General features: G+C 39.9%; 1 long non-coding RNA gene across 1 annotated transcript; it reads left to right on the top strand.

Annotated features, from left to right (window-relative positions):
- The first annotated feature begins 21,306 nt into the window (after positions 1-21,306).
- LOC127476400 (uncharacterized) lies at positions 21,307-23,247 on the top strand. The gene is made up of 4 exons (XR_007906591.1): positions 21,307-21,441; positions 21,580-21,683; positions 21,867-21,943; positions 22,611-23,247. It is a non-coding gene; the product is annotated as an uncharacterized LOC127476400 (long non-coding RNA).
- The last annotated feature ends 580 nt before the right edge of the window (positions 23,248-23,827 follow it).

Here is a 23,827-nt window from a genome sequence, read left to right as displayed (position 1 = left end):
AAAATTGGCAAACTTAACTATTTCACTCAGCCTCTGTACAATGCAAACATCATGTATGTCTGATTGCAAGTTCATCCTGAAGTTTTGTTCAGATTGTGAGGTGTGCAGACTCACTTTACCACTTCCTGTTGACTGATCCTGAATTTATAGGTATCAGAATGCCATTCTCATGCCTGTACCAGCAGTGAATAGAAATATTTCTCAGATGAATCCTATTATGCTGTCTAATATTTTCTTCTGTTCCGTAACCTGTGTGTTTATCAGTTTTACTTCTTGCTTTATATTAATTTTACAACTTGAGGCAGAGGTTTTACTGCTTCATGGGTGTTTGGTCTCTAATACAGTATGATATTAACCCATGGTAGGACTTTGAAGAATTACAGAATGCAGGTATAGCACTGAGATTTTCACAGTAACTCCAACCTCTTGAGCTGAAAAAGTTCTCTAAATGCTCAGACAGGTGTCATGGTTTGAGAGCCTCGAAATCCAATTCCCTAGTCCAAACCCCCTCCCACATCTCAGCCCAGTGTGAGATGGTTTTCCAGACACCACACGAGACTCAAATGGGGGAAAGGGAATATATTACAATGACTGTACAAATAAATACTACAATACATTATTTACAATCTTAATTATTTCTACCATGACATAAGTATTTACAATGGATCAAATCTCTTCTCCCCTCCAAATAGAAGTCCAGAAGGGAAGAAGGAAAAGATCCCTTTCTACTCTCAGAGCAGCAATGTCTCTAAGGCAGCAGGCATCTGTCCTCTTCTCATGCAGCAGCTGTAGTTGGATCTCTGCCAGCACACACGAGGGGGTATCCAAGCCCCTCGGCCACTCGTCTTCAAGCGAGGGTCTTATCTTCCATGGGCTGTGTTCACCCAGACAACGGTTGCATCACCACGGTCATACCACGAAGCACGGGGTTCTTCGTGACGGTCCGTATCTTCAGGGGATTCAAGTCCCCTTTGCAGAGCTCTGTGCTCTGTCTCAAGCAGTGAGGGGGCCAAGGTCACCCTCTCCGCATTCCTTCTCTGAGCTTTTCAGCTCCTTCCTGCAGTGCTGTAGCACTCCAAGACTAAAAGTCCATCATCCCCTCCTTTCTAGGAGGGGTCTCAGAGGGGTATGGGGTTTTATTTCAGTTCTTACCCCAACTTCCTCTCTCTCTCTGTAGAGCCTAATTCTCTCTCTGCTGCTGGCTCTCGGCTCTTCTTCCAGGAGTTCTCTCTGTATTGCTTCATGCCTGTCATTGTTGCTTGGTCTTATCTCTTCTGGCTCTCTGCCACTGTTTCTTCAGTCAGTGCAGTTCTGCCGCTGCTGCTGCTGCTCACAATGAAGAAACATCCCCCAGCTCTTAGCTACAGATACTTAGCCCAGTCTTACACTGTTCCAAGTCTCTGTAGCCCCCCTGCTGGGTGCTGGGGGGACCCAGAGGCCCCAAGGGGCTCTGAGCCCCTTCCTCGTGGCTTTCACAACATGGCTACCTCTTCAACAACAACTACAACCACCTTCTCTTCCATTCTGCTTGTGATATGTTTATATTTTGCAGAAGTGCTCATTGGGTAAAACCTCAAAACTTCAAGGGTCACCATCCCCTGGGGTTTAAGCATTTTATAACTGCAGGGGTAAAACTGTTTCCCCCCACCACAACAGGTTTTTAATATGTCATTGTTTCAATTGGTACACCAAGCTGGATTCTACTTCTCTACACATACATATCAATATCTTTGGGGAAATAAAGGAAAAGAATAGTCATGCTTCAAAAAATATATCTGCCAGAATAACAGTCACAGACAAGTAAGTGCCAGAAATACTCCGGAATGTTTGTGAAAGCGTTTAGATTCAATGGGTAGGTATACAACTCATTTATCATATAGTTTCACTTGAAGAACAAGGCAAATATTATGAGTCTTAAAAACTAGTTTCCTACATCATTAGCTAAGAAAAATCTGCAACTCAACCTAAAAATAAGGAAATGCCCGATTCAAATGATTAATGATACTCAGAGTCAGAGAACAGGTTGACAAAATTAGTGCCTATATTTGACAAGGAAGAATGACACTTCTTTAAAACTTGACAGTTAAAGAACTTCTCTGTTCATGAGTTTCTGGCCTCTACTGTCTGCCCGCTATGTCCTGTCACTAACAGAGATTCTTGTCTCATTTCAAAACTCTCCCCATGATGCCTGCAGAAAGAGACAAAAAATCCTCATTTTTGGTAGTGCCATATAGTGAGAGAATAAATCATGAAATTCCCATGTTTTCTGGCTATCTATAATTTCAGAAGATTAATTTCATATCTATTTAATTTCCAGATATTCTGAATATTTTTCTAGTCATCATTGCCTTTCTTTGAAGAGGGTAGTTTAAGCTGCCTGCCACAGTGGAAAAGCCCACACATTTATGAGTTTTAATATGGAATATTTTTCATATGTACAAAAATATAACCTTAGAAACCCTGTTTTATGTGAATTCCATTCCTCTGATAAAATGCAGGGAGTGCAAGCTATTTTGTTTTTTTTTTAGCTTGTCAATCAGTCTCTCTACATTAAAATAAGGTAACATAGACAGGTCACATTTGCCTCAAATATTTATATGCTTTATAGCTTTAATTTGTAATTCATGAAGACAGAGTACAACTTCAGTTGTATGAGTAGGACCAAAGGAGAGTTTCATATACAAGCATTGTGTTTCCCTCTGCTTCTGACCACAGTAGGCAGTGTAAAAAAAGAACAGAATATATAAAAACATTGCACACGTTATTTCTCAACATTTCATAAAAGACTGAGGCAACCAACCCATCACAAATAAGACATTGTCACTGCAGCAATGATTAATGAGATGCTAAGTGCAAGCAGAAAATATTATTTTCTGCCTAAGCGTACAATCAGGTTATTCTGCAAATTTTTTCAGCAATGCACAGAGTTCATATGTGGTGGAGCCCACATAGCAGAAGGGATGCGTTTAAATAGTGTAGGTAATCCACATACTAAGTTTCAGACCATTACAAATGCAGACAACTAAAAAATAAAACCTACTAAGCCTTTGATTAGGCAAGAAAATAACGTAAAAATCTTACCAACACGAGAAAACTGGAGCTTGATGGCTGATTACAGATCATGACCAGGGGCGAGGCTAATTCCTGCCACCATTCCCGCTGAAGCAGATGCCATTGAGAACAGCAGGGTGCACCTCAGCGCAGGGCCATGCCCTGGCAGATACTGAACTTTTTCCTGCCAGAGCCCACTGTTGAAAACTCTGCCATGTGCCCTTAAACTATCTCGTCTCGGGAGTTTAAATCCAGATACCCCTCGAAGGGGAGAAAAGGCCCAATACTTGTGTTTCCCACTGACCTCCAGGCCTGGGGTTGTGCCCCCACTGTGACTCCTAGAGATATTCCCAAGACGGAGACTCACCAAATGGGGCTGCCACATTCCTCACAGCCCCCTGGGAGACACCTCTTCCCTCGGGCAGAGAACAGGAGCGTGGCTCACGGAGATGTGATGCACCCAGAATATTTCTTACAGGTTTATTTCCCCAAGGCGGCCTAAGCACCCATGGCAGTAATCTGCACGCCAAGGCTGGCCCCAGGCTCCAACCATGAGGTGCCCCCACAATTCTAAGAGGGCTGTTATAGGGACAGTCCTGACAGCACTAGTGCTGAAACCAGGGAACTGCACCACTGCACAATCACCCTGCCATAATATTTTTTTGCCTATTTTCCTAAGAAACAATTTAAGCAGGGGGGTTTTAAGCCCCAAGATTCCAGCTCCTGTCATCTCTGCCTCTTTCTTTACTTCTCAGAGAGCCATCTCTCACTGCTACTGGCTCTCCACGGGCCTTCACCCCTGGCAGTGGTGGCTGTTGACAAGGTTCATGGCAGCAGCCAGGGTTTTGGCTGGCTTAGGTGGTGGGACAGGGCTCTTTCTCACAGCTGCCACCATACTTACCCCATCACAAATATCTGCAGGAGCCTGGGCAGGCTGCAGCTCTCTGATGGAGGGCACTTCTTCACTCCCTGACCTGCTACCTCGACACTCCCACCAGCACAGCCACAAGTGCCTGTTGTTATACATTTCCTTGTGAACTTGGGAAGAATTTGTGAGAGTGACTGTAAGGCCATGAATGGACTTAAGTATCCTTTTATTACAGTCTTAGTTTATTCAAATTTCTGCTTTTTTTTTCCCCTCTCAGATTTCTCTGCAATACCCATGAGGTAAAAGGAACATTATTAAAGAACTACACTTATGTTTCAAAACGCAGTTTGCTTTGTTTTGCAAAATAAGGAGGAAGTGTCCTAAACAGTCTGATCCAGCCTATTCAGTCACACAGGTGCAAATCAAATGAAATCCAGAGCAGCAAAGGCCTTTGCTTTGTCTAATTGGGTATTGCTGGGTGATGCTGCTGGTGTTTACCTACACTGTCTCTGTAAGGGATAAAATCCATTTTGCGTCTGTATAATTGTGTTCATGGTGTACTGTTTGACCTCAGAAGATGCTCCCTCTATAGCCTTCCCTATTTCTTTTTCTTCTCAGTCACATTTACGTTTTTTGAGATGTTAAGACATTCAGAAATTAAAATGAAGGAAACCAGAACAGCACTCTTCTTTGGAGGTTTAATTAAAAAACAAACAAAAAACCCACCAAACCCAGCCCCCCCAACAACAACAAAAAAACCCCAAAAGAAAGCAAAGGCCTGGAACAGAAAGCATCTTTTTTTTTTTGGAGAGAAAACACTAGGTCAGAAGCCATTTCAGAAGGTTTATGGGAAAACACAGCAATATGAATTCTAGACTGTGGGTTCAGTAGTTTAACTCCCATTGAAAGGGTGTGGGACAAATTCCTCCCTTGTTAAGGAGACAAAGAGGGTTTAGAAATGTATGTAAGCCAAATAACACAGAAAATCAAAGTAATACAAAAAGAGAAAGAGAAAAAGAACTTGGTATAACCCTGACAGAAGGGGCAGCTTTTCAGGTGGTGTAAATCATTGTCACTCCATTGACCTCAGTAAAGTTGTTCTATTAGGGGATATGACCCTCTTAGTATTTCTTCCCAAGGCACAACAATTATGACTAAAAATGTAGAAAATTACCTAGAGATTTTCACATTTTTAATATTGTGCTTCATTAATCCAAAATCCATTGAACTCAATAGGAGATTTTAATTGAATCCATAGGTTTTGGATTGCCATGTTGAAACTAAGCATGAGTCTACAGCCATGTTATAAAACCTAAAAAAATGGTATTTGTAATGGAATTGCTGACAGATCCTTAACCATAGTGGTGCTAGCGGGAGTCACTATAATATTGTAAATAGGGTGAATAGGCTCTTCTTATCTCATTTCACAGCTGAGCAGTGTATTGCCAGATAAATCAAATCAGGGTAAACGGTTTCATCTAATAAACTGGGTCAACATATAATGTATTTTTCAGGTTTGCACTTTCATTGATTCTCATTTGATTTAAGACGAGATATTTCAGTTTGTGTTTACAACATTTTAAAAGACCTATTTTGCCCCTTCTCTAGAGAACAAGCAAGCAACAGAAGGACTATGCAAGCTGGTAGCATCACAAAAACGTCAAGTTTTCTGCTTTCTGTAAGTTCTGCTTTCCATTATTATGCATCTGGGAGAGAGTAGGGGTGGGGAATGAGGGAGTTACTATCTCATATCTGCATTTTCTCAATAATGTTTTAGTGATGTTTGCTAATGTATCATTCATTAACCATCAGCCACTATAAAAAACATAATCTATCTCACAAAGTGGACATTATTATCGCATTAAATCATTTCACAATATACCTGAACGGTTCCACATGAGGGGCCTGGCCTGACTGAGCTCAAATGCCTTGGGGGCAAACTCTTCAGTAGTAATGAGATACGAGGTCTGTCTGTGATGAATATGATATTACTCGTGTCAGTGGCTGTGGACTGCACCCAGAATATTTCTTCTTACAGTTTTTTTTTTTTTCCCTATTGCAAAGGAACTCAGGCAAAGCACTATTAACCCAGTAAATGAAGCTCTAAAGATCACAGAGTGTGCCCATTAGTCGACAAGATTGTGACTAATCCAATTTTTCTTGCAGGGAGCAATTCTAATGCTTCTGTAACATCTGGGGATGGCAGGGCCTGCATTACTGATGAAGCTGGGTATTTTTTCTTCTACCTTTTTCTTCATTGAAGAACAATTATTGCACTCACTTATTCCACTGCTTCTCCTCCCTCCCCCATGTTTTCCCCCGACTCCTTCTGCCCTGATGACCTCTTTGAAGATGGTTAAAATAATACTGCAGACTGACAGAAGAACTGGAAAGGGTGAGGATTGTGGAGGCTAAAAAAGATACCCCTTGAGTTTACTGGAGTGTGGACAGAAAATGTGCTTGTTCAGTGCAGCAAAAGTATTAAGTTGCCCCAAAACAAGAAGAAAAAGGACCCAGAACATTTTCTTCAGTCACCACTAATGGCATGTTGTCTTAAATTGTCCCAGAGCTGGAAGAGAATATCATGTTGCTTCTACTTACTCTGGTAAAAACATTGTGTGTTTTTATTTGTGTGACAACATTATACATCAGTAGAACAGTGAAATACTGCTTTTCTGATTTATTTAATGCAATTATGGGATTTTATTCTAATATAAAGTGCCACTAAGGACAGTCTGGGGCATTTTAATTTAGTTAGAACCTCAAAAAATATTTTGCAATACTAAAAAAATCTATTAAATTCTGATGGCTAACATATGTAGATTTTACAGATTCATTTTTCTGTGTTCAGAAGCAAATCTTACATTCACCTGTTCAAAGGTGCAAAAGATACTAAATACCAGTAGAATTCTGTTCTTATGGGTAGGGAACAATGCAATAAATTAGAGGAAGAATGGATTAAATACATTTTACTGTCACTTCATTGGCAGTGTTTCAACATGGGAAGAAGTTTAAGGATAGAAAATAAATCATCCAGTTGCTTAGATCTTTGCATGAAGGAAGTTATTGTTGTTCTCATATGTTATCTGCAGGCCTATGGATTTTAGTATATTGGTGTTTCATGTTTAATCTCTCTTGTATATTTCTCCTGCAAAACCATTTTGTTGGGTTCCACACTGAGAATTAAAGTTTGTCCAACATTCAGAACATCTGAGCTAGAACTCAACCTCTCTCGAAAGCTATTTAACTTTTATTATTTTATTATAGTATCTCATGCTGTGTATCTCTGCAGGAAATACTGTCTGTTCAGCGTGTCACAGGTAATCTAGATTCTGGAAGCAGAAACACTTTTTTCACAACATATTTCTATTTCTGTTTATAACTGAAACCAGAATACAGTTGTACACCAACAAGATAGAAAGGTTTTAGACTACAGCTTTTCTTCTGTTTTCTAGACTCAAAGGATATAACGAGGATTCTGTTAACTGCTAATAACAGTTCTGAAGTAGCTTACAAGGTTGTTATGAAATATTTGGAGAATGTCACCAGGTGACTTCAGCAAGAGTCCTTGAAGATCTGGTGCTAATCAGTATGAGGAAAAGTCATAAAAGAAGTGATAGACTAAGGCCAACACTTGCTAATATTTGTAAAAGTATAAATGTATCAAACAAGTAGGAAAAGGGTAGCAGGTCTGAAGGTATTTTAACCACCTAGATGTCTGGGCAACTAAATAGAAATACACGTTAATTTAGAGAAATAGAATAAAGTCAGAGACACAGAGAATCAGAGAGAAAGTCAGAGAATCAGACATAGGAGTATTTATTATGTAGAACAGTCAAGACAAAGGAAAGGTTCAAGGCATGAAATATCTTTGATGCTATCAGTCCATCTGAAATACTAAAACCTGGCAATCCAGACAGTGGCTTTCATCATCAGGAAATGGAGAGAAAAGCAACACAAACAGGAAATGCTATTAATGCCTTTAAGAAGCTGTAGTTTAGTTTCACAGGGAACAATCATGTTTAATTTGAGGCACTATTTATCATTCAACAATGAACTCCGCAGTGTTTTGTTATGCAGTTAAGAAAGAATGTAGCAAAAATATGCATTTTGTTACAAATATGCCTGTCAGAGCTTAGCCTAAGTAAATTAGATATATTTTGAATGCTTCTTTACTTACCTGTGTAGACTGGAAAATCTGTTCCTCTGGTTTGAGATTACAGGGAGGTTTAAGGTACTATCAGATGCATACATTATGTGTAAAAAATACTAATAGCTGGAGTTATTGAATTAAACCCTCCAAGTCATCAACAAAACTGCTATTGGACCCACTGAGCCAAGATTTTATAGTCAGATTCATTTTGGCATCTGTAAATACATCCATCTAATTCTGTTGCTCTTGGACATTCTCCAAAACAACTAAAAGAGAATCTACCCAGTGATGTCAGGGGATGATATGCAGAATCACAGTATTGCCATGCCCCTTTCCAGACCAGATTAGCTAGGAACTTGGCCAAATATGTTTTACATGCCTTTCCTGACAGATGTATGCATGTAGTATTGAAAAAGAGTCTGCAAGACAGAAAACACTTGTGGTTGTGACTGAAGTGATTAAGTATGCAGGTGTTTGTTAGATTAGGCCTTTAAAGTGGATCTTGCCTAACAGCCGTAACTGTTATGGATGTAAGTCATGAATCAAATGGAATTAGTTGATGTATGATAATGTTACATCACTGGGAGAAGAGAGGTACTTATTTTTGCCTTTGAAGTGATAACAAACACCATAAATTTTAATGTCAACTTTTGCTATTATCTCAGCAATTTAATTTTATTTAAGTAGTTTCATCTTCTTTTTGTTATTTGTCAAAAGCCACTTTTGCCCTTCTTTTGAACAGCTGAATTTGATAAGCTGTCAGCTGGCATGTGTGAAACTGCAGCAAAACTGCTGTTGACTTCAATGATATCAGGTTTTCACTCACAGCTTCCAGCATGGTTTGAACTGACATGCAAATCCAAATTCAGCTATAAGATGACAGAAAAAGGATTTTTTTCAGACTACAGATTGCTAAACTGCCGCAAGCAAGCTACCTTCTTACATACAACATGTCTGTAGAAATGTTTGAGAACCCTTCATTGTGCCTGGGTAATTCCAGCAGTGATAGAATCTGAGACTAGTCCTTGCAGAAAGTGTTTGTTACAATACATGTAATTGAAAAATCACAGCCTTGAAAGGTGTTTTGGTGGTAGGTTGTCAAAACTTGCCCAATGGTGCAACTCATTAACTGTGAAATGAATGTTTTTCCTCTGATGTTTACCATCATGCTGGATCACTGATACCTGATATGCTTTTTCTATATCAACACCAATTGAGTTTTCTCTCTTAAATTCCAAGAGAACTGTTGCAACTCATTTTAACATTGACTATACGCCTAATTTTACATTTTACAAGTCCAAGCCTCAAAATATTTTCCTGATAGTAAATTGGCAGCAAAATGCAGCCACTGCAGAGTCCTGAAAAGAACCTAAGGGGTCACTGCACTACCAGTTATGTTCATACGTTGAGCTAGTAGATATTGAGCTGTATTGGTAGGGAGTTTACTACTAAGAAGCATTATTTTAATGCTTCTACAAAAACCACAGGTATTTGGGGATAAACTGTGTCCCAGCTGTCTAGATACAAAAGTATTCTCCCTAGGGAAAGTGGTGGAGTCTCCATCCCTGGAAGTGCTCAGAAACTGAGTAGACATGGCACTTGGCCACGTTGTTTAATTGTCATGGTGGTGTTCGGTTGGTGGTTGGACTTGATGATCTCAGAGGTCTTCTCCAGCCTTAATGACTATATGATCACTGAAAAGGGGCGGAATGGATTCAAACTAATTCCTAAAATGGTTCTTAGGCAAACCTGGTAGCATGTAGCTAGGAATAAAAGCTGGGCAGCACTACAGCTGACTAACTTCATCTGTCATCATGTGTTTCAACTAATGTTTGTCAGGTGACTTTGTTAGGGCACCCATTCTAGAAACAGAGTGCTGCATGGGCAGTTGGAGCTTTTTAGTCTTTTTTTGAATTGGGCTGATAACAGCATAGATACAGTTATTGCTACAGGTAAGTGGGTGGGCAGAATTGCTGTGCTTTAGCCTCAGCAGTTTTAAGAAACCTGTTTCAGAAGCCATATTAAACAAAATACAAAACTAGGTATTTCTCACTTGACTGCAGTGGGAATCTTTTTTTTCCCTAATATTGAAAAAGACACTTCACTTCTTTCTCTTCACTTAGAGGCATTGAAAGTTGGAACAGAAGTCACAGGACAGAAGGTGGAAGGGAACATTTATGAAGGGTGTGATCTGGATTTACAGGCAAATGGATTTTCAGATGTTATGGCCATCAGCGTAAAGCATCATCCCCCTTGAAAATGATCATAAAGAAAGAGTATGTAAGGGTATGTAAGAGGGAAGCAGTCAAAATTATGAGATGCAGTTGTGCTAAACTAATGGGAGCTTCATCCCTTTGTTCAGGAATAGCTACAGTGTCATCTCAAAAAATGATTGAGTGAAGTTTGTGCCTGATTCTGACAGGACTAATGGGAAAAGAGGCAAGCAACATATTTTTAAATGATAGTACAGTAAGCGGAAGTGGATCTGCTCGTGTGGTAATGCTCTATTAATTAAGACCATCAGGAGGCATTAGGAAGGAGAAGTGGAAGAGACGGAAATGTTTAAAAAAATTATTCAAGATATTATTTATGAGTTCTATTTCTAGGACTGAAGCAAGTGTGGTACCTCTCTCAAAAATAAATGACGGAGACTGATGCCACATAATGGGACAATTTACAAATAGAAATGAAGGAGATGTTTATAATTTTGACCTTAGTGACTCCAGTAAGATCAGTCCTTTACTGGTTTAATATTATTTCACAGTTTGTGCTGTTAAATCAAAAGGTTATCTATAATACATCTGGCAATATTAATGCAAAGGATGAGGGGTATTCAACAGACATTTATTCATTATTAATATAGATAATAAAGGATCATTTATGAGGTTACAGATGAGATTTTTATCATCAAAAGCTTAAAAAGGGAAATGTATTTTTGCTCTAGGACAGAGATGAAAAGAGTCAGTAATGGAAAATGTAAGAGTCAACACGAAACTGTCAAATTCGTTCTTTTCCTGAAGACAGTTCGGATTTGATAGCAGTGAATGAAAATCAAAATAAAATTAAATGTTTTTGCTGTAAAACTGCTTTATTGGCAGGGAGGGGCTTTCAGTTGCAGTGTGGTAGGTTCTGTTTTTCTCCTTTAGCGAGGCAGTTGTCAATGTTTTTCCCTCACGTAGCTGTCCTTTTCAAAGCCTTTTAAAAAGATCTAGAGTGGGAGAAAGTGTCTGTGTCTCAAGAACTTCTGGGAGCTGTCTGAAATAGAACTTGACAAGAGTGAAAGTCAGCTCTAGGGACCCTTCAGTGTTGGGTGCAGACATCACACTCATACATTTTGTGTTTTAGGTGTGTAACTTTGTGCCATTGGTTGGTACATTTGCAATTAGTAGTAGAAGGATGTGCACATGTGAAACAGAAGTAACAACAAGAGTAAAATATTGGATTTTTTTCCTGTGTCATAACTGCTGGTATTTACAGAGGGAGAACAAATCCCTAGTGCTACTGAGAGTGCTTATGAAGTGGCAGACCTTGTTTCATCGAACCAGTGGAGATTTCTTAATATCACAGGACTCATAATATTTGTTGAGACTGCCCCCTGCATTCTGAAGCCTGCAGTCACCTAGTGCAGTATTGCCCGTATGAATGATGAATGCCAGTATATTCAGAGTTAAGGCTAAAACTCTCTCCTCATTTCACCTATCAGTCTTATCTAGGGCAGTTGCTTGAATCAGCTTCTAGGGTTCTCAGAACATTCAATTATCTTGTTTCCCATATGATCTGCAATACCCAAGGGTGGATTTGGAATTTGATGAAGTTGTTTCTGATCTGAGGGTATGGACTGACCAGTCTGCTTGAGATGACCTCAAATCCTCACTAGGAACAGCGGTAGTGGTAAAATAGAAATAGTTGCATTGGAAAATTAATTTCATTACTTAGATACTGTCTTTGCATTGTCTAGAGTTTGAGGACAATTCTGAGAATCCTTATTTGCAATCCCTTTTTCACTTGTTTTCTTTGGCCTTTTTCATGTCAGAAAAAGAGTCCACATTCCCCTTACTGTTTGTGGGATCTTACAAAAATTGTGTAGCTTCTTCTTGATCAAGCAAATGAAAGCTGGCAGGCATTATAGAAATGAGTCAAGAACAAATTTGAGTTACGTGATGTTAAGTGTTGGAGGTTTTTTAAGTTTCTACCTTTTTGCTCATAATCTTATTGAAAAAAAAAATTCAAGGACACGGAAAACCAACCTTTTTTGAAACTTGATCCAATAGAGAAAAACCCACAGAGTCATATCTGGATGTGAAAAACTGGATCCCCTTTCCCTCCCTCCAAACTGAATAAGATTTGAATGTATTTGAAACTGTGAATAACACTTGAATATAAAATAAATATTTTGTAAGCAAACATATTTATTTTCCCTGAAGGTGAAGGGGGGAGAATGGTCCCTGGATGGACTTGAGAACTCAGATTCTTCGTCACATATCAGAATTTTTTTGTAAAATTATGTATCACAGGGTGTCAATGAGAAATGGAGGAGAGCATAACGGGAATTTCTTTGTCAAACTTTCTTTCTTTTAGTTGCCAGTCCAGCCTCTAACTCAACCATGATAGCAGGTAAGCCCTGACTAATCTAGCTGAGCCTACTAAGTTACCTACCCAGCTTCCATTTCAACCTTCTATAGATATTACCGTTATCACAATGAGTTAGCAGGATTTAATTTGTATGTGTCTCACTCATTTCCTGCAATGTTCACTGAACTAAATTACTGGTCTTTGTGGGAAGGCAGCTGTAGTGTGACCACTCTTCTGGCTCTGCTGTGGGACCTGTCATCTCTGGTACAATAACCATCTGGGCATAGCAGCATCTTAAATCCTTCTAGCTGTCTGCTAAATGAAGTTATGTAAAACCCCATCTAGTAAATCTCAAGCAACATTAGCGTAAGTCCCATCACTCAGGTGGACCACAATATTTGGACAGAATTCTCTTGAAACCAGTGTAAAGAACAGCCCACACAGAACCACATATGAGTTTTAGATCATAATACTAAAAGAAAACAAAACTAAAAGAAAAGTAGCCTTGCAGAGGCTAAATTTTACTCATTGCATGGTTTTTAATCCTTACATAACTTCCTTGTAAAATTTGTCAAGTTTGGACTTCCTTCAATATAAGACACAGGAGAAGAAGACCGTAAATAAACATTTGGATGCAGGACAGCCTTGCTGTTGCAGATGAGTTTTAACTTTTGATTATCCATCAGAGTTTATATAGAAAATTGAACATTTTGAATAACAAGTAAATTTAGACAATTTGTCAAGTTTCATAAATTCCTTCTCCTTTCTCTCCTTGCATCTCTAATAGGCATAGGTTAATATATTACATAAAGTCAGTGTTAGTCCCAGGTGTGGAATATTCTGCCAATGAACAGCTACATATCTAATTAAAGAAATCACCTTAGTAACATCTGGAGTCACTCCTGGATGCTGATGGAGACCTGTGAACATGCAGTGATGACCTTCAAACTGCAGAAGCCTTGAGAGGGCATCAGAAAGACAAAGAAGCAAAGCAGCTGGCAAGTTTGAGAACAACATTTGCTAATGTTTTAGCTGAGCAATGCCCTATATTTCAATTACAAAAGATTATGTGATTGCATTATCCTATGTGACATGCATTACAGATGGCAAGGCCTTTTCTGTCAATGAAGCTTCTTAAAATTCATGAGAAGTAATCAGAAAGACTTTATATGTGTAGAAAGTGAGGAGAAAGTGATTGATACATCAGACAAATACATACCTGCCCAAGTCATTAACATGAGGGAGGGAGAGAGGATACCATGGTTAATGCACAGAGAAAATGCAGTATATAGAAATACCTCTGAAAGCATTCAGCTAATTAAGGGCCTGAAACAGGAAAGTATTACTCACATGAGTAGTCAAAATGGTAATCAAACCACCACTATAAGGACAACTCATGAGTAAAGGTTTGCTGTCAAGACCTGAATGAAGTAAATGCGTGAAAAGCCTGCACTGATGATTAAATCCTGTGCTTGTTAAAATGTAATAATTCCAGTGACAGGGAAGCGATTTGATTAGTGTGCTTGGACAGGAAGGCATTATTATGGAGCAGTGATTTATGGTATTAAGAAGCACAAAATTTGCAGATTTTTTGTACATGTTCAAACAGAATCCAAGGGTATTTTTTTCACAGATTAAGGCCCTGTGCAGTTAGAAGCATCCATTGATTTTACTAAAGTGAATAGATATTTCTCCTGGTTTTTAGTCAAAAAAATACTTCTTTAGTTTTCAGATATTGGGTTGGTGGTTTGGTCAATTTATTTTACATATTGAACAAAGAGCAAAAGAACTTGCTCTTGAATAATAGAGAGACTCCATGCATATAGGTGGCATAATATCTGTGTCAGAGTTATTCCTTGTTCTTTGGATTCTAAAGAATAATAGTACCTGTTAATTTAGTGTACATTTCATTAAATAGAAAATATAGTCCACTTAAATCACTGGAAATCTTTCTGCTGATGTGGTAGACTTTTGTCCGAGTCAATAGATCTGTTAGATCTTCACAGAATACTTTTCTTTTACATTTAAAAGGAAATTAATAAGGATTTACTCTGTTCTGGGATGACTGATGATAAGCAGTAGAGCTACACTACAAGCCTTCTGTGACTGGCTGTACTGTGCTCTTGTGGCTTGTGTAGCATGTCATCTTCTCAGCTAATATAAATTTGTATGCTTCCATACCCTTGAATGCAGTTGTGATGATTAACACCAGATGAGGCTCAGGGTCTACTGTATTCTTGGTAACTAGCCTTCACTTTCTTCTTCCAATAAGCCACTAACTTTTTCCCAGTGCTCTTATTCCATGACTGTTTGCTAACAAGAAGTATGAAACTTTTGTCGAGGAGTCTAGAGGCCCCAGGACGCTGCTTCGAAGAACAAATAATGAAAATTATTTGTATATAATAGTAATAATAGTAGTAGTAAAAATAGTAATAGTAATAATAATATTATTAATAATAATAATGTATATATGTAGCCCTATAATTATCCATGAGACTGCATCTTGAGCTCTGTGTTCACTACAGAAAGGACATTGTTATGCTGACATAAGTCCAACGGAGGGCCAATGAGATGGCTGGGGGTGGAAACACATGATATATGAGGAGCAGCTGAGAAATATAGGTCACTTCACTTGGAAAGTGGCAGTTTCAGGGATGATTTTATTGCTGTCTTCTGCCACTCAAGAAAGCATAAGGATGGTTCATAATGAAAGGATGGTGGGCAGTGGACCCAAGCTGCAATAAGAAAAACTATGATTAGATATTAGGAAACAAATTTTCACAATTAGAACAGTCAAATATTGGAACACTCTCCATCCTTGATGATATTCCAAACTCTCCAGGCCAAGGCTCCGAGCAGCTAGTTGTATCTGCTTTGTGCTGGGGTTAAACTGTTTTACTGCAAAGGTCCTTCCCACTGTAAATTGTTGTATGGTTCTGTGCAAGTCTTTTTAATCTCAGAAGCAGAGATTTGTTAGAACTGAAATTTTCACATCACTTCCATATATTATCATGCATTGAAATAAAAACATATGTTCATCTAGTGGGTTTTCACTAGATTCAAGTTCTGTTTAACTATTCTTTACTGTATTTGCCTCTCAACAGTAGTTGATGTTGTAATTAAGTGTTGCTATACATTTTGTGCTGTGGCATAAGCCAATAAAGTTTTCAAAGAATAAATTATTGAGAGTATAAGCTGTGCTTTGCTAACTGTTGTGTATTTTTCTTGTGTAGAACAAAAGTAATTGAAACATCATAGCATACATACAAGGCTATGCTCTGTATTATACAAAACAAAATGATGTTGAAGTTAAGGCTACGGAATGAATGCACTGGAGTTAAAAATACTAGAATCAATATGGTTTGTGTGGAATGAAAATTGAAACCATAGTCAGGTTTGTTCACTTTATCTTCCAATACAACAACTACTGGGGTATTGAAGGAATTGAACAAATTCAAAACAAAGAGATGTTTTCATCATAATTCTTGCCATAGCATGGAAGCTTGAGGTTTACATGGAGGAGAAATCTGGTAATGATTTCATAAACAGAAACTACCTTTAACTCTGGAAGTCCCAGAGCTGCAAGTTTTCAGAAAACTGAAGGATGTTCAAGGCTACTATTGTTTTATACTTTATTCTTACACTTCTCCTTATGTGTCTACTATTTATTACCATCAGGAAAAAGGTATTGGATTAGATCATCTTTTGATCTGACTTAATATAGCTGTTCTTTTGGTCTTTTCTCCTTTTCTGGTATGTTGAGATAATTTTTTCTTTTTCCCCGGAGCTCTTGGCTAAAGAATGCCCAGCCCTCTGGGAGCAGTACACGTGCACCTTGCTCGTTGCATAGGGCTGCTTAATGCAGTCAGGCTCTTCAGAGACTTCAGCTGTCAAAATCTTTCCAGTTCTTGACAGCAGACTTCACTGAGGGTTTACAGAGATTTGAGATTTGATCAAATTTGTGCTAACGGCATATATCTACTATGTTCTTCCCACTTTCAAACTTTTGCACTAGAGCATAAAATGTGGGGCATATAATCAACTGCAAGATTCTTTTATTAGAACCAGAAAATCACATTTTCTTTCAAAAACATTTAGCTCTTTTTACTTTAAAACAATTAGTGAGACACAGATGCTTGCTCTGAAAAAATATTTCACTATAATTAGTTAATTAATTAATTGAAAAATGTGATCAGCAAATGAAAAATAAGGTTTCATACTGGAAGGTGTTGGACAGGTTTAATATAATGTGTCACTCACATATACCATCACTTTGAGTTGTGCTGGCTTCTAAACCAGACAAGTTAGTGTGAACTTCCAGGGCTCACAGTCTGTAGAACAGTGCAATTTAAATCCCATTTAGTTTAGTAAGCAAGATGCAGAACTGCACTGAGGCACTGGGGTGAAGAAGATACAGAGGGAGAAAGAAAGAAAATAAGGAAACCAGGCTTATAAGCTTGTGCTGTTCATGACTATCCAATAAGTTGAATCACGGCCAGGTTCAGATACATCAGGTAGAGGTACACACAGATAAACTCCTATGTTAGTTCTACGTAGTAATTTCTTGGGGGCTGGGTTGAGAGAAGGAGAGGAGACTTCATGAACCATCTGAAGCCATTTTTTGGGACTACATGCTATTGAGAGATTGAACACTTTGCAGACTAGCCCAGCAAATATTAACTAACTTTGCCATGCAGCATACTAGGTCTGACCAGACAGTCCACAACCCCCAACCTGCCAAACATGCAACAGGAGGTAGAGCAACAGACAAGGGATGGCAGCCACACAACATGGCACGGTGCCATAGGAAACTAGGCTTCATTACAGCTGCAAACTGTGAAACTTCTTACTGCTCATGCACCTCAGTGGAGTCCTGTAGTCTAGGTTTAAATCCCTGTCTTGTTGAGAGGTATTCTGCATATACAGTATGTAAAAATGCCAATAATAAATTTCTCCTTGTGGCGGGGAAAAAAAGTTTTCCCCCTGGAGTTAAAAAAATGGTAACCCCCCAAGGGGGTGGTGTCCCTTGGGATTGAGCCAATCAGCGCTCCTGCAAAACATAAACATGTAACAACCAGACTGGAAAAGAAGGTTGTTGAGGTAGTTGGAAGAGAATGGCCATGTTCTGAGACCACAAGGAGAGAGAGAGAGGGGTCTGGAGCCCTACTGGGGGCTGCCCCCCCACCCCTCAGCCCTCGACTGGGGTCATAGAAACTCGGAAACAGTGTTAAACTGGACCAAGGTCTATAGCTGAGAAGCTGGGAGATTTTCTCCACCGTGAGTGGGCAGCAGGAGCAGCGGCAGAGACAGCAGTGAACGGAGGCTATGGCTGAAAGCCAAGAGATAAGGAGAAACAGCAGAGATGGCATGCAGAAACACAGAGAGAACTCCTGCAAGGAGAAAGAGAGAGGACTAAGCTCTACAGAGACAGAGTTTTGGGGTAAGAACTGAGCCAAACCTCCCAAACCCCCTTTTGAGACCCCTTCTAGGAGGAGGGAAATGGACTCTGGCTTGAGAGAAGTCTTGGAGTGCTGCAGCACCGGAGAGAGGAGCTAAGAAGCTCGGAGATGTCCTGGAGCTGGACCAGAAAGGCCAGAAGGAATGCAGAGGGGGTGACCTCGGCTCCCCTGCTGCTACTGCCAAGCTGGCAGTTTTGAGACAGAGCACAGGAGGTCTGGTAGAACTCTTGAGGCAAAGACTTTCAACTGAAAGCTGCCTGAGACGTTCTGACTCAGAGCTAAATCCCCTGAGGAAGGGACTTTCACAAAGATGCCCCTGCACTTCCTGATATGCCCGTGGTGAAGCAAGTTTTGTTCCTGCTGGCAGTCCATGGGCGAGACCTTCTATTGGAGCCAAAGGGCTGAGAGGGGGAGAGGAGACTCCCCCTTGTGTGTATTGGACAGAGAGTCCAACTGCGACAACTCCAACTACAACTGCTGCTTTGAAGAGGAGAGACACTGCTGCCCTGAGAGTAGAAAGGATCTTTCCTTTTCCCTTCTGGACTTTTATTGGAGGGAGAAGAGATTGATCCATTGTAAATACTGATTTATCATAGGAGAGAAAGTTAAGATTATGTATATACTGTATTATAATATTTATTTGTATAGTGATTGTAAGATAATTCCCTTCCCCCCATATCAAGTCTTGTGTTGTGTCTGGAAAACCCATCTCACACTAGGTTGAGATGTGGGAGGGGGGCTTGGACTTGGGAATTGGATTTTAGAGGTCTCAAACCACGACACTCCTAGTCCTTCTTTTTGCATTGCCAACCTAGTTTTTTTGTGGGAACTATTTCTTAATGGATATTAATGTAGTGTAGATCACATTATGATTATGATGGCATGTGAGGCCTATATATATATATATATATCAGAAATGAAAGTAATCTGGTGAATGCATGATGTAAGTGGGTAAGTGAGAAGAAAGAAAATAAAATATCCAGATCTGATATTATTTATTCAAACATTTTCCACTGGGAAATATCTCTTGATGCGCCTAATCTACACATCTAGCACTGTGGCCTAATCTAGCCTGTTTCTTGTGAAATGCTGTTAAAAGAAACTGTGTTTCAATCAAGTTCTTGTAGCCAAATGGGTTGAACCCAGTACAGTTGCAAAGTAATTGTTTATAACGAAAAAAAAAGTCAGCCTTGTGGAGAAAATAATTTCTCTTATCTTAATTTTGGGGTTTCGATTCTCATAACAGATAAAACAAGTCATTGGGAAAATGGGAAATTCAATGGGAAAAACATTCAGTTAGTTCGATTCTCTTTTTTTTCTAACTCCAGATCCCAGTGTCCATTTTCAAAGAATCTCATTTTGGTCCATAAACCAAAAAGAATTTGGACATTATACCACATTGGAATAAGTCTTTGTGACAAAGAGGTATTCAAAGCTCAATGAAGCAAGAAGGATGTTAAAACTGGTATACCCAACGTGTCTCTGTGCATTCCTGAGATATATAGCTATATATTTTTTATTATTAATACTAATAGAGGCAGGGCACGGGTGCAGCAGGCCTTAGTTTCTGTCTTTGGGGACTTTCATCTTTAATATAGTCTCTTAAAAATACATGCATTGCTACATTTTTCATTACCCTTAATTTTTTCATCAATCACGTTAATTTATACAGGGGGCACTTAATAATAGCTAATTAACACTTATGACTTTTTAAATTAAAAGACCTTTGGAGAGATTACTGATGATTGCGAAAAGGTTTTTCTTCCTCCCATTAAAAAGAGAAAGAAAGAGAGACTGAAGATCTGGCTCGGGCGTATGAGGGGAACTTCTCTCTTGCTTCACTGATCACACAACAAATGAAAACAGCAAAGGCCTGTGCAAAGGCAATACTGCTATTAGCCTACACTCCTGAAACGTGCCATTATTTTAACTGATTATTAAGCAGCATATATATTATTCAGAGTGACCTTTAAATAGCTGAAAATTAAATTATAATTTACTGGGGAGATATCTAAACCCATGTAGCTATTATTAACAAAAAAAAAAAAAAAGACCATGATCTCATACAATGTCCTGAAAATATATTTTTATTATTACCAAATGAAGTGAAGAGAGAAAAAGCATTGAATTTTGACAGTGAGAAGGCTGTCATGGATTGAAATAATATTTTTTAATAACCCCCCTGTTACTGCAGTGAGAAACGGCCCATGTTTAATTTTTGACTGCAACCACTTTTGGATATATTAGGCAGTGGTTTGGAGGTAGAAAATTTGCAGATGACACTAAGTTGGGGGGAGTGTCGATCAGCTGGAAGGCAGGAGGGCTCTGCAGAGGGACCTGGACAGGCTGGATAGATGGGCTCATTCCAACAGGATGAGGTTCAACAAGGCCAAGTGCTGGGTCCTGCACTTTGGCCACAACAACCCCCTGCAGCGCTACAGGCTGGGCACAGAGTGGCTGGAGAGCAGCCAGGCAGAAAGGGACCTGGGAGTTTGGATTGACAGGAAGCTGAACATGAGCCAGCAGTGTGCCCAGGTGGCCAAGAAGGCCAATGGCATCCTGGCCTGGATCAGGAACAGTGTGGCCAGCAGGTCCAGGGAAGTGATTCTTCCCCTGTATTCAGCGCTGGTGAGGCCACACCTCGAGTACTGTGTCCAGTTCTGGGCCCCTCAGTTCAGGAAGGATATTGAGGTGCTGGAGCAGGTCCAGAGAAGAGCAATGAAGCTGGTGAAGGGACTTGAGCATAAATCCTATGAGGAGAGGCTGAGGGAGCTGGGGTTGTTCAGCCTGGAGAAGAGGAGGCTCAGGGGAGACGTCATCACTCTCTACAACTCCCTGAAAGGAGGTTGTAGCCAGGTGGGGGTTGGTCTCTTCTCCCAGACAGCTATCAGTAAGACAAGAGGGTATGGTCTTAAGCTCTGCCAGGGGAGGTTTAGGTTGGATATTAGGAAGAAATTCTTTAAAGAGAGGGTAATCAGGCATTGGAATGGGCTGCCTAGGGAGGTGGTGGATTCTCCATCCCTGGAGGGTTTTAAGATAAGACTGGATGTGGCACTCAGTGCCATGGTCTAGTAACCACAGTGGTAGTGGATCAAGGGTTGGACTTGATCTCAGAGGTCCCTTCCAACCCAACTGATTCTATGATTCTATGATTCTATGATTCTATGATTCTATGATTCTATGATTCTATGACTCACACCACTTTTCTTGTCTAGTAATGACAGTGTGATTCTTTCCTTTAAAAAAAATGTTTCTCAAAATTAAGTATATGTGCTAAACACTTCCAGTGTTCTATAAATCTCAATTATCTGGCCAGAAAACTTTGTTTTAAAGCAGCAGTGAGGGCTTTTTGTTGGTTTTGTGATTGTTATTGTTACTGTTATAATAATTATTACTATAATAATAATATTTTAAGATGATGATCATGATGATGATGATCATGATTATCATTATTATTATATACCACCAACAGACAGACCCCACAGAAATACTCAACATCTGTAACACCTGTAAAATCCCACATCCGTCTGGTGATGGCAGGAGGAAATCCAGTCTAGAAGGACAATACTCCACACCTGAGGTAACCTCTAACCACCTCCTTTGCAAGTGGTCTCCCTTCAGCTTCTCAGGGGCCTGAGGGAAGTCCGTCTGAGGTGCCTGGAGCTTCCTCTCACATCCACCCAAGGTCATACTGTTTTTGCTCTTTATCAGTGACTATATATGGCTGCCAGTAGCAAATGCTGTTCATGGATGTCTTTCCTAGATAATATGAAGGCAGGCTCATGCAGTGTAAAAAGACCAACATCATTCCTGTTTAAGAGGTGCTCACTCTTTTTTTAGGTACGTAGCAATGTACCACCCTGGCAGCAGAATTTTGTAGTCTGCATCTCATTTTAAGGCCTGTGTTTCATAGGGTCTGCCTATCATGAATTTAAATTGCATGGGATGGTTTTCTGCTACACATCAGGTTCAATAAAAATTGAAGCCACAAACATACTGATGGGATGGATTAAAAAATCCAAATGCATTAATGAAGCTGATTGAACATAATAGTCTCTGATTAATAACCTCCTATGAATTGATTTTGGACTTTTTGGTATCATTTCAGCAGTTAAATACAACTGCACAAGACTATATACTCTCAGAGATCATAGAATCACAGAATGGCCTGTTTTGGAAGGGGCCTTAAAGATCATCTAGTTCCAACACTCCTGCAGTGGACAGGGTCATTTTCCACTTGACCAGGTTGCTCAGTGCTCCTTCCAACCTGGCCTTGAACACTTCAAGGAATGGGGCATCCACAGCTTCTCTGAGCAATCTGTTCCGGTGCCTCACCACCATCACAGTAAAGAATTTTTTCCTAACATCTAATCTAAACCTATTCTCTTTCAGTTTAAAGCCATTCCCCCACATGCCCTTGCAAATAGTCTTTCTCCATCTTTCTTGTAGGCTCCCTTCAGGTATTGGATGGCACAATTAGGTTAACCTGAAACCTTTTCTTTTCCAGACTGAACAATTCCAATTCTCTTTGCCTTTCATCATAGGAGAGGTGCTCCATCCCTCTAATCAACTTCATATATTGAAGTTCACATGTAAAGTCAGTCTACAACATTGATAATCATAAATTAGGAAGAACAATTAAGAAAATAAAAAAATGCAGCTATCCTGGATATACATGTATTTCTTCATAAAATTAATAAAATAGGTGTCTTTTTAACTGGAAGTCTAAGAACAACTGAATTTCAAACTTAAATTGCTTTTTTACTTGGGATGTACCTACTTTTATATTTAAAGGAGTGCATTCTTTCCACACATGAGAATTGTCTTCTGAAAGCACAGTGGAATTGATGAAACTGTTCCAGCGCCTAACCATCCTCTGGGTGAAGAACCTTTTTCTAATATCCAAGCTAAACCTCCTTTGACACAGCTTCAGGCCATTCCCTCGGGTCCTGTCACTGGTCACCAAAGAGAAAAGATCAGTGCCTGCCCCTCCTTTTCCCCTCACAAGGAAGTTGTAGCTGCAGTGAGGTCTCCCTTTAATCTCCTCTTCTCCAGGCTGAACAGACCAAGTGACCTCAGCCGCTCCTTGTATGGCTTCCCCTCTAGACCCTTCACTATATTCATAGGACACCCTTGGACCCACCAAAAACTTCATATCTTTCTTATATTGTGGCACCCAAAACTGCCACAATATTCAAGGTGAGGCCCCACCAGCGCAGAGCAGAGCAGAGCAGAGCAGGACAATCCCCTCCCTTGACTTGCTGGCAATGCTTTGCCTGATGCCCCCCAGGACACGGTTGGCCCTCCTGGCTGCCAGGGCACTGCTCACTCATATTCAACTTGTCATCGACCAGGACACCCAGGTCCCCTTCTGCAAGGCTACCCTCCAGCCTCTCATCCCCCAGTCTGTACGTACATCTGGGGTTGTCCTGTCCCAGGTGAAGAATCCAGTACTTGTATAACTTCATACAGTTGGTCATTGCACAGCCCTCTAATTTTTTGAGGCCTCTTTGCAGGGCCTCTCTGCCTTTGAGGAGGACAATGGCTCCTCCCAGTTTATTGTTATCTGCAAACTCACTCAGTATACCTTCAAGTCCTGCATCCAAGCAATTTATGAAGCTGTTGAAGAGAACTGGGCTGAGGATGAAGCCCTTCAGAACCCCACTAGTGACCATGACATACAAGGTGATGTCTCAGCTCTCTGCCAGCTCCAAACTGGAGAAA

This window comes from Manacus candei, unplaced genomic scaffold (genome assembly GCF_025592945.1).
Source record: "Manacus candei isolate 608988 ecotype Guabito, Panama unplaced genomic scaffold, ASM2559294v1 h1tg000049l, whole genome shotgun sequence".
NCBI classification, from domain to species: Eukaryota; Metazoa; Chordata; class Aves; order Passeriformes; family Pipridae; genus Manacus; species Manacus candei.
Note: the sequence above shows the minus strand (reverse complement) of the source record. Positions and strands in the feature narration are given on the sequence as shown.